General features: G+C 39.9%; 1 long non-coding RNA gene across 1 annotated transcript; it reads left to right on the top strand.

Annotated features, from left to right (window-relative positions):
• The first annotated feature begins 4,849 nt into the window (after positions 1-4,849).
• LOC123953084 lies at positions 4,850-10,433 on the top strand. Its single transcript, XR_006820804.1, has 3 exons — positions 4,850-5,017; positions 8,695-8,808; positions 10,086-10,433. It is a non-coding gene; the product is annotated as an uncharacterized LOC123953084 (long non-coding RNA).
• Positions 10,434-12,311: the final 1,878 nt, after the last annotated feature.

Here is a 12,311-nt window from a genome sequence, read left to right as displayed (position 1 = left end):
AAATGGCATCGATGGGAAAGATATGAAATTTATGTAGAGAGAATTTGAAAATAAATGTAAAAACTTTTCACTAAGGGCACACAAAATAATGGGCTGAGGATGTGATCATTTTCAGTAATATTACACTACTAGTGTAATATTTCTAAATTACTACTCCATGTACACTTTACATTTTTAAATTTTTTATTAACATGAATTCATTATAGAACAAGTTGCGGCACTTAAACATTAAAGCTATTTATTTATTTATTTACTTTACCAGTTCTCCTTCTTCTATGGAAAATATGCTTCTGAATATAATGAATAAAACCAGAGGTGATTATGCTAATTATGCTAATTTTGACGTCTGTCAAAGTTAGTAAGTGTGTGTCATTTATGAAGCTGCAATACTTCTCCTTAAGGGATAGAGGGCTAGAAGAGGAAGGAGAGGGGAAGAAAACCATCTTTGCATTTCTACTGCATCTGAAGGCCATGCGCTTCACATGCTTTTTCCTCTGTAACCTTCCTCAGAGCCATTCTTGGCCAAGTTTCCCATCTTCCCTTTGAGGGAAAACTGGAATCCAGGCACCTGTTTGATGCCAAAACCCACTTATCCTACTATCCCTCTATGCCTTTATGGGATGCTTCTCTAAAAAATTTGATGGAGAAAGGGGAGTAATAAGAATTCTAAGTGAAAGTAACTGTTAAGTTCAAAATAGTTAAAGTAAACCTGAATTTTACAGTGGGGCTTGATAATAGTCTACTTATCTATGTTTTGACAGAAAGTTAAAGAAAACAGGTGGTATAAACATAATAATTGCCACGGAACAGAAAATGTTGGCAAGCACGTAAAGATCAGGGGTTAGGTCTGAGGAGAAAGAAGAAAAATTAGACAATACCTGAGTTAGGTTCTATATGAATTGTAGGGTCAGTGGTATTTTGGTTTAAATGCAGGTTTTAGTCAACTTTTGCATCTCTTCTCTAATCTGGTGAAAGCCATGGCAATGTCCTCCAAAAAATGTCTACTGAGACTTACTTCTTTTTGCATAAACATTTTTTGATGTGATGACTGATTCCCCAAAGTTCATCAATGACCCTCTTCTGTCACCTTTTCCTGGGTTCCAAGGGTCAACATGGAAAACTTCTTTAAGTGTCAACAGATATGATTCTCTAAAATATTGACTGAATTTTGTGGGTTTTTTTTTTGGAATTTTGCAAGCCTTGCAAATGTAAACAAATATTTCATCAATACCCAAACTATAGCAGGGTCTGTGTTTAGGGCAGTAAAAAGATACGACAATACTATCAGTTCATGTTTATGTAGTGCTGAAAGATGGTTTCTGTATATTATAGATATCTCCTTATTAATCACCACAACCTCACCATGTAATAACATACAAGTCCATGGCTTGCTAGCCCGAGAAGGGGGAAACCAGAATTTGAATCCAAGAAGTCTGGCTCTGGAGTCTATGTTCTTCATTATGATACCCTTCTAGGCTGGTTCAAAACATATTTTCATACACAATTAATTAATTTGTTAACTCCTCTGTTATGGATGGTTGGAATTTGGGCCTTAGTGGCTGTTCCCCCTCAAATGTTACAAATGAAGAGAATTAAAATTCAGTTACCTGAAATTTCAAAATATCTAGATGTCTTGCTGCACATGTGGCTGACCAGATTTATTAGATTTTTATGAGGTGCTGGGCTTTGAATGCCATGGATGGTTATATAAAGAGGGTGTAAAATTCCCAGGTTGACCAGTGTGTGGACCAGCGGGTGTTCTGTTTAACAATCTCCATATGCTCCTTGATCCTTGCATAATAAACACTGAAATGGCATTAATACATTTTAAAATGACAGATAATTTTAATAGGACATTAACCGATCTTTTAAAGGTAAGTTCAGAATTATGTTTCTTAGTAAAAAAGAAATAATAACTCTTCTATAAATACTTCTAGACTCATGGCTTGAACCTGGAAACAAAGCCTCCCCTTCAGCACAGGGAGATACATGAAAGTTCTTAGAGCACACAGCTCTAGGAGCTCCTCACCAAGAATTGGTCTGCAATTCAAGAAGGGCAGGCTGTTTGTAAACTTCTTTTGTCTTAGCTGGCAATATGCAAAAAGTCCTTTTCCCATGGCTAAATGAGACTGGAGAAAGGGAAACGCGTGGTAAATCTGGGGATATCTACTTGAAATACAAATGACTTGCTTATTTCTGCATAAGCACTATATACCTCTTATAGGGGAAAAACTGAATTTACAAATAGACATAGGAGCAGGTTACTTTATTTATTTTATTCATATTTTATTTTCTTATTTCCCACTGGGAGTTATTACTCAAACAATGTGTGTTTACCTCTCTTGTAATACCTGTCGTCCTTCCTCGTACTTTAGATGGCAGTTTATCGACCTCTGCTACATTCTTAGCTTCTTTAGGGTGCTTATCACATCTTTATTTATCTTTGAACACTCCTCCTATGCCCTGCCCCTTTTCCTGAACCAATTTCCGCTCCACTTGGGATCTTGTGCTCACAGGTGCACCATGAATATTTATGAGATTAAATTGGATGGTCTGATACCAATTTGGGAGTTTTTGACCCATTACTACAAATTCTTCAAAATATTCCCTTTCCCACTTGAGGTAGTGAAGCCTCTAGATAACGTCTCGCTTTTTGCCTCTAAGAGTATGAAGACCAAGGCTGTTACTTCCTCCTGATTTTGTGTGTCCGTCCTTGATTACCACAATCATCGTGGTCTCTCTCTACTTACTCTTATTTGACACACCGGGTCTTGGTGGTCTTTATAACATGGCCTCCACTGATTCGATTTTGATTAAATAGGCATTCTTCTAAATAAGAAAGTGTTTGTTTTTCTAGCGAGCTAAAGAGCACAGAAATTTGGAGCCTTTTTATTGTGAAGAGTGGTGATGAGCTGATTCATGAGAAGGATGTCACAACTGTGGTATCTCTTTTCAAAACAACTCTTCTTCCATGTCCTAGTGCTTTGGTATAGATCCTCTTACATGCCTCCCTCCCTCCCTTCTTTTTTCTCGTTTTCTCTTCCTTTTCCTTTCTCCCGTCTTTCTCTCCTTCATGGAGAAAACCATTCAAAATGCTTCAGGTTGTGATTTCATTTTAGAATACTTTACTGATTTACATTTTGATGTGTTAGGGGTTATGTAAAAAAAAATTGGGGGGGGTTAAAATGTTCATATTATTTCCCTATTTTTATATTATTTTCATATTAAAATTGTTCTAGATAGGCCCAAAACAGAATGCAAAATTCACCTCAAACTTTAAAGAAATTTTCTTCTAAGGTATCTTTGGACGGTATATCCAGAAAGACTAGAAGCACAAGATCTCCCTCCCTTCCTTTTTTCTTTTCTGTCTTTAGGGATATTTCTGTGACTTTTCCTCTTTTTTTCTTTTTTCTTTCTTTCTTTTTTTTTGAGAGAAAGCAGGGGGAGGGGGAGAGGAAGGGAGAGAATCTTAAGCAGGCTCCTCGATCCATCCCACAATCCTGAGATCATGACCTGAGCGTAATCAAAAGTCAGATGCATAACCAACTGAACCACTTAGGCACCCCTTCTGTGATATCTTTGAGAAGCATGCAAAACCTCTCTATTAATGCAAGCTTTTCTTTAGGATCTTACCACCTTCAGTTTGTGTGTCTCAGATTCTTGGTAGAATCCCACCATTCTCTCCTCAAAGCCCAGCCAATCACTGGAGAGTCATGGGAGTGGTGGTCGCTGGGGGTAGATGGGCTGAACACCCAGTGGTTTGCTGGTGTGGAACCTGTGCTGAGCTGGAGAACCATTAGAAGGGCTCTGGAGAGCCAATTTTTAGCACTTCCTCCTGACTCCTCTGTCAGTGAAATTAAGTAGGTAGCTTGAAATTGACCGTGGTGGGAGTTACTTACACTACTGAAATTGGCAAGGGCTACAGATCAGTGTTTTGTTGTTGTTGTTGTTTGTTTGTTTTTTAAAGAACTAGTTGTTAAGTATGTACCAGCACACCCTGTAAGGTTGATGCTTGGTTTAGGTGTCTTTCTTATTATGCTTTGTACGTTCCTGCTGCACCCTCAACCACTATTATGCCTTAGCCTCTGGGGATAAGGGAAGCAATCAACCTTTGCCCCAGGTTTCACAAATGGCTTGGTTATTAATCAAGTGGTCATTTAGCTTCGTTCCCTTTGTTCAGTGCCATGCTTGCTAGTGTGGAAATGTTAGCTCTAGACAGAACCATAGATAAGGGAGCAAAAGCCCAGAGTGATTAATGACTTACAAGGTTACAATTCTAGTTAGAAGCAAAACTGGGACAAGAATTCAGCTTTTCTAAGTCCAGGTAGGTTTTGTTGCTATTCTTCAACTCTGCCTTCCATAATTTTAAAAAATCCTCAATCATAAATGTTCTATTGTAATTAGCTTCAGAAAACATTGCAGACTACAGAATAAAATGCTAGTTTTAATAATACTAACCTTTGCTTCTTTTTCTCACCCGAAAAATAAGATACATTAAAAGAAACAGAAAATGTACAAGTATTGGTAAAACAAAAACAGAAACAAAACAAACAAAAAAACCCAAAGCTCGAATTAAATTAATTTGTGTTAAGAGACACATACTTTAAGCCATTTACCATCTTTATCTGTCCACATTTTAAAGGCACGTCTAAATCTAGTTCTCATGACTTTAAACCAAAATGATATAATTTCCCATGTTATTTTAATGGTTTCTTCCAAATTACTTGTTTAGCAAGAAACAGATAGAGGGCAGCATGGGACCAGCGTGCTAGCTGCCCTTAGGAGAACAGGACTGCATAAGTCGCACATTGGAAGAGGTAGCCAAGACCGAGAGAGAAGTAGTCAGCGTACCCCGCACCCTCTCCCCCACCTCTCCAGAAAGCAATGCAGCACCTCTTGCTCATTGTTTAAGAAGAAAAGGGGAACTTGGAGACACAGCCAATGAAGGATAAATGAGTGCTCTGCTAGTTCAAAGTCAACGTGCAGATTGGACAGAGGAAGCGTGCAGAGCTCAAAGGTATTCTTTTTAGAGGGTACAAACAAGAGAACTTGCCTGGCTGAAGGGGTTTTTGCAGGCCCTCCCAGCTTCAGTAATTGGATAGGTTTGGCAGCCTGAAAGAGGGGTTTGTGGCTCCTGATGAATGCTTCCCTTGCACCGGGGCGTGATTTAGCGTGCGGCTGAATAAACACATCGCCGGACGGGAAGGTGATAACCAGCAGCCTCAGCAGAAAGAGAGAGCCTATAAATATGCCAGGGGGTCAATAGGAGTGATTTCATTCTGCCTTCACAGGACTGCTGATGAGGTCTGACAGGGCAGCTCTGCTTCATTACTGCATCACAATGCTGAAGGGAGTCTGAAGGGCAGAAAGAGCAATAGCCAGCGGCCCCAGCAGCAGGCTGTCACCTGAGCTGCGGCTCCCACGAAGGCCAGGCAGGCGACAATAGGCTGGGGCTTCGAATGCAGGCTGGGGCTTCCGGCACTGGCTTCTCTCTCCTTCCAACCCTCTCCTTCTGTCTGTCTTCTGTCTCTGTCTCTCTGTCTACTCCCACTTCTCCCTCCCTCCATTTCCATCCCTTTGCTATTTTGTTCTTTCTAGAAAGAATCCTTTCTCTTGCCGGCAGAGCATTTGTAACAAAGGAAAGAGAGTCGACCTAGATGCTGGAGCAGAGAGCTTTTAACTGCAGGAGTGTTAGGATCCCAACACTCCTGTGAGGCTAACAAGGAGAAAATCCTGGGGGAGTGTGTATGCTGACCTGTTCAGAGGCAAGGAAGAATCTTTCTAGGGAAATCACTCCTAAAACAATGCAGAAGCTGAAATAAAGCTATTCTCCTGCACCTCGTGTTCCCTCTACTTCAGGAATTAACTAAAACATTTCCCCAGAAACCTCCTAGTTATCCCCATTGTTTCTGGCTTTTTCTCAGGCTCAGGCTGCTTCTCTCCTCTTTTTGCTCACAGACATCCGTTTGCCCCTTGATATTACGTCTCCTTTTCCAAGGCCAGAGTACATCACTCGCACACCCTCTTCTGCCCTGCTCCTTCAGGCTCTGTCCTTTTCTGGCTCCTTCTGACAAATGTCAGGGCGGCCCGCGCCACCCTGATTGCTCAGCCATCTTGGCCCAGGGTTCCGATTGCTGCCTTATCAATCTGCCTGTGAACTATCCAGAAAAATGGAAAGGATGAATGGTCGTGAAATAAATTTAGTAGTCCTCTTTGGCACTTTCCTCTTTATCTATACTGGGCTTGTGCACATGATGGGTATTTCTTTGGTCTGCAGTTTTCAGGAACGTGAGGGGTCAAGAAGGGGTTTTAAGGCAAGCTGTCCTACCTTTCCCTGGATGGTCTGCTTCAGAGCGACATCTATCTCAATACCACAAATTATGCTCACATTTTTAGGAGCAGGTCTTAGAGTCTTTTTAAAGACTACCATTCTTTCGGATTATTTCAGAAATGGAAACACACACATGTTAACTAGAGTGCTTAAAAATCGGGTGTATTTTCAGAATTAGAAACTTCTTGGGCCTGAGTTGTTCATTTTTCATGGCCTGTTGACTTAGACCTGTTTTCTAAGGTTTGTAGGTTTAATGCAGTGCTATGGAAGGCTTGTTTGTGTTTGGTGTGCTATGCTTTTGGTATATGGTCACAGAGGTGACATGCAGCATTGGTAGGTAAGGCTAAATCTTCAGAAATGCTGTTTGAAAACACGTACAAACGTGCATGATTTCATGAGTCCAGGCCTGAATTCTGCTCCAACTAATGCTGGGTTCTTTTGGAGCAAGGATTTTGTAAGTTGTAGTGTGTGTGTTCTATATCTGAGCAAACTACTCAGAAGAATACCCATCGATAATGAAAGCACTTGTTATTGTTTGGCTTGGATTTTGTTTAGTTTAGTCTTATCTCAGTGTCCCTATGCTACAGACCTCCTGTGGGAAGTGCCGATGTCATTCGTCTTTACATGCTCTCCCCCGCCCCCAGTAGGCCTAGATCGGTATGTGTGCATGATAGGGTGGAAGGATTGTTAGTTGAATACAATCTAAAGCATATTTTAAGTGTTTCAACTCCAGTAAAAAACCATATTTAGAAGTTGTGGAGTAGGGAGCGAAGACAGGAAGGAAGACTAAAAGCGTGCTTAGCTCAATTAGAAATTTAATTTCAGATTTTTACCAGTAGTTCAGTTATTTATTATTATCTAGAAAAGAGAATATATGAAATCATAAAAATAGTCAAAATCTAGCTAGGAAATTAAAAAGCTGTTGAAGAGAAATAAATGAATAAGACTACTCACCAAGCAAATAATGAAAAAAAAAATCAGCATTTTCAAGGTAAGTGCTGAAGTAGTACCTGTAATTTCTACTTTATAAGCACAAGAAGAACAAAAGGAAAGATAATTGATTAACCTCTTTGCCTTACAAGCTTTGGAAATGATACATATCCTGCTTCTCAAACATTTTTTTTTAATTTGAGTAGGAAACAATCCAGTGACACAGATAAACAAACAAACATAAAATTCCACACAGAAACAAGCAATATTCCCATGAAATGGGATATTAAGGCAGACTGAAGAAATCAGGCAACAGAATAGGAAAGTGGGAATATAAACTGTGGCCCTTGGTACTGGCTTCATGCTCAGTGTGGTTGGTAGAACTCATTGCCGGCAGAGACATGGTCTTGTTGACCTTGGCTTAGTGCGTGAAATGTTAATATATCCTATTACAAATTCTTTGGCAGCATCTCTGCCTTCACGCCTAGGTAATATTTTTCTTCTTGCTTTCACCTCTGATCTAGTCCCTACCTATCCACATCTGTGACTTCTTGAAGATATGGATAAAGTCCAACCTTTGTGAATGGACCCAGAGCTTGTTATATGACAAAGAGAACATTAGGTAAATGCTCTGAGCTTTAGTTTCCTTACCATTAGTATTCTTCATGCTTCTTACGCTTGGGTTCCATTAAGTTTCTTGCAAAAGTGGGTATATAATTTTCATCAAGTGTAGAACAATTTTAAACATTGTCTCCTCCAAGATACTTTTTTCTGTCCTCTGTTCTCTTTCTTGTCCCTTGAAAACTCCAATTACACATATTTAAGCCATCTGAAGGTGTTCCACTCTCACTGGTGCTCTGTTCATATTTTTGTCAGTCTTTTTTCTCTGATTCACTGTGAGTTGTTTCTATTGCTATGTCTTCAAATTCACTTTTCCTGGCATTTTCAAGTCTGCTGTTAATCCCATCAATTATATTCTTCAGCTCAGTCATTGTCATTTTCATCTTTAGAAATTTGATTTGGGTCTTCTTTATTTCATCCCCCCTTTATTCCTCTAGCTTTTTGAATATGTGGAATACAGTTGTAACAAAAGCAGAAGAAAATAAAGACTGGGAAGGGAAGGGTCAGTGGGATTGCAGAAGAGGGGGTGATTGAGGATTTATAGGAGGCAATGAAATCAACGGCAGTTTAATGCTGACTAATATGCACAATGGAGTCATGGAGAAGCCAGGGAAGGCTCTCAGGAGCCTGCATGAAGGATGGAGGGCACTGCATCACTTCCCCTTTCCTTCTGCTCCACTCTTTTCCCCCTCCCAACAAGAACATGTGCTCCCCAAGATGCACTTGTCTTTTTGTTCACTGCTGAGTCTTCATACCTAAAACACTTCTTGGCACAGTCAAATTTTGCGGAATGAATTATTCCGATTTTGCAGATGTCATCTTTGAGGATGATGGTATTGTCTGGACACTGCCTGGTTTGGGAGAATTTCACTGCTTTCTGAGTGGTCTATATTCTAGTATGGAGGACTTCTTTGTCCAAAGTTTAAGTAAGTCTCTGTACTTGCCCATTCTGCTTATGCTGATGTTTTGCAGCAAGTTCAGGAGTGAGGAGTGTGCCAGAGAAAAAGGTTAAAGAAGTAAGATATCTCATCAGATATTCACAGTGGGGCTTCCATATTGCACTTGAATAATCACAGAATGTCAGGACCGGAAGGGGCCTTTAATAATGATTTTAGTAACTAGTATCTGTCGAGAGTCTAGCATGCATTAGAAACTCTGCTTTGTACTTCATATGGATTATTCATTTAATCTTCATAAAAACTTTTGGTTTAATCTTTAAGCAACCAAATATCATTTTTATTTTTAATTTACAAATGAGAAACCTGACGCTCAGAAGTGTTGTACAACTCACAAAATTTCCATAGCTAGGAAACCAGCTGCTGGGTTCTAATGACAGCTAAGGAGCCAGTGCTAGGGCTGAACAGGAGTGGTCCAGGGGCCAGTCCGGGAGAGGAAGATCTAAGGAAATCCCTTCTCCTATGATACTTTTCTCATTTCCACGCTCCTGCTTGTACCCAGTTGCTTGCTGGGCATACAGATGATGGCAGATTACTAGGTGTACAGTCACACAATGAGATCCCTTCATGTGATGTTCTAAATCTATCACCCAGAGAAGTATTTTAATAATAACTCAATTAGAAGTAGATGGTGTCTGGTCAGTCAACTCATGTACCTTGGCATGAGAAAGTCAATGTCCAGTGACATTCTAGGTTCTCAGGCATGAAACCAAAGCATGGGTTCCAGATATGTGTGCTCCTAGCTGAAACCAAACACATGCATCCAGAGAACAGAAGGTCAGGGCACTAAAATGGATGCATTAGAATTAAGCTGGCTTTCACAAGAAAGCTTCATATAAATATTACACCCAGCTCTATAAGACACTCAATGTTTGGTTTCTGAACCTATTAATATATAATGAGGATACGATGTAATTAATATCGTTTGTTTTGATTTTCTGTTAAATCCGCTTTAGTAATAAGAATGCAAGGTAATTATTCAGAAAGGCTTTTCAACAAATGTCAGTTTTCATTGATTAAAAATCAAGTCAGTGCTTCATTTGAAATGATATTTACAAGCATGCTTTAAGCTGAAATGAATAATTATCAGGTTATTGAACTGCAAGTTATCTGCAAAGAATTCTCTTTTTTTCTTTTTTTTCATTTTGCAAAAAGCTTACTCTCAAATAATAATAGAGGGCAAACCAGAAGGTGTGGAGAAGAAATGTCATGCTTTTGCTTTATGGGATTTAATTTTCTTTACGTAGTACTGAAGCCGGCTTCCCGTTGGCTGTAGCATCCCCCCAAACTGAAGTTTCCGGGAACCAGAGCCAGACATTGCTGCTTGGGATGCACTTGGAGCTGTTCATCACACGGCCATCTAAAGTTTCTGTTTTCCTGGGGTCCTGCTGCTGTGAATGGTGGTTGTGCCAAGCCAACGTGGGCATTTCTTTTCACTCTAAAATGGCTTTTTCTCCTACATATTTCTCTTTCATTATTTCACATAAAACAATGGGGAAGTAGTCTGTCATCTGTTACTCAGAATCATGCTGAAGGTTATATGAATTCACAGCCATTTGTCTTCCCAGTGACTAAAGAATGCACACAGCAACAATCCCAACAATTTAGACTGCAGTGTATTCATATTTACAAATAGACGTGTACATATAAATCAAGTCACCAAAATTACGCACTGCATGGATTGTAAAGTAATGTTCTTTGTGCAACTAACTCTTAGTCGAAGCCCTCCAAAAAAATGACAAAAATCCATTACTCTGTGCTCTCTTCATTTACTCCCTCATTCTTTGTACCAAATACTCTTGTAGTTGCCTGAGATGTGACAGCAAGAAGCCATTCAAAGCCTTTACCTGTGGACCTCACACATGAGCCGAGGAGACTTGCAGTGATGGACGAACATTTGAAATATGGAGTGTGTCAGTTGGTGGTAGACACCATCCAGGAAAATCAAGCAGAGGAGTAGACGGGGGTGCTGGGCAGAGAAAGAATTTCTGTTTGCAATTAGGTCACAAGGAAATCCACATTGAAAAGGTGATCACTGGGCAAAGCCTTGAAGAATGTGAGGGTGTGAGCCATATGGAAATCTAGAGGAATAGTATTGTAGCATCTGGGAACAGAATGTGCAAAAGCCCTACTGTGGTGGGTGGTTGTGGAAGAAGGAAAAGGAAGCCAGTGTAGTTGGCATAGGGTCCAAGGGGAGGATAATAGTAGAAGAGACAGCAAATCTAACTGGGGACTTTTTTATTGAAAATACCTACTTCCTGACAGCTCACATTTGTCATAAGAGATGTGTTATAATAACTTGAGGTTAGGAGGTTGTTGATCTGATGGGCTATTCATGTCTTTCTTATAGATTTTTCCTCTGATCACTAGGAGCAAAGCTACTTAATTACCAGCTATCACGATCTATTTTTTAAAAAGATTTTATTTATTTATTTATTTATTTATTTATTTATCAAGTGAGAGTGACAGAGAGAGAAAGAAAGAGAGGACAAGCAGGGGGAGTGGCAGGCAGAGGGAGAAACAGGCTCCCCACTGAACAGGGAGCCCGATGCAGGTCACAATCTCAGGACCACGGGAACACCACCTGAGCCGAGGCAGGTGCTTAATCTACTGAGCCACCCAAGTGTCTCTGGCTATCACAATCTAAATGGGACTAATCCTGCATCTCTGTGTTCTGGGATCTGGTAGAACTTATTCCCACCCACGTCAACAAGGCCCACAAATGTTGGCTTCTTCTTTTTTCTTTTTTTAAATTTAAGAGATAGGTTAACAGGGAGAAAAATAAATATGAAGGATGGGAGGAATGATCATTTTGTTTTAAATTAAAACAGTGTTGGATACAGGTATATGAGTTAGAGATGACAAGGTTTTCAGACTTAATTCTGAGTTTGCTTCTAAATTATGATATTTTGTTAATTGTTTTCATATGAAAAATGGGATAAAATTTTAAATGCTATATTCCTGATTCCTGACACTCAGAATGTTATGTCTCTTCCTTTGGTTTTTCTTGGTTTCTACTCAAGTGACAGGAGAAAGCCAAGTAACAAGTTTGGTTGAATGGCTAGATTAAAGTGGTGGGTTGAGGAGAGAATTTGTTTGGTACTTACTAGGGCTTTGCACATTATCTTCTTTGGTCCTCAGTACTCTCTCTCAGTTGGAAAGAGAATCTGCTTTATGCTCTAAGTAGTACCCTCTATGCTCTGACTCCATCACACATCTAGGGAAGGCAATGCAATTCAGTGATAAAGGACAGCATGTGAAGGAGTAAAGTCGACCCACATGTATGAATGGTGGCTGGTGCGAAACACTGACTCAAAATATTTCCTCATCTCATCAGAGAGAACACTGTGTCCAAGGTCCCTGAGGGACTGGAGCCATCATCTATCTCCAGTGTCAGAAGGTACTGTTTGCTTAGGTTATACATTGTAGTCAGCCAGAAATACAAATCTTGGGAATATCCAAGAACCCAAACA

This window comes from Meles meles, chromosome 1 (genome assembly GCF_922984935.1).
Source record: "Meles meles chromosome 1, mMelMel3.1 paternal haplotype, whole genome shotgun sequence".
NCBI classification, from domain to species: domain Eukaryota; kingdom Metazoa; phylum Chordata; class Mammalia; order Carnivora; family Mustelidae; genus Meles; species Meles meles.
Note: the sequence above shows the minus strand (reverse complement) of the source record. Positions and strands in the feature narration are given on the sequence as shown.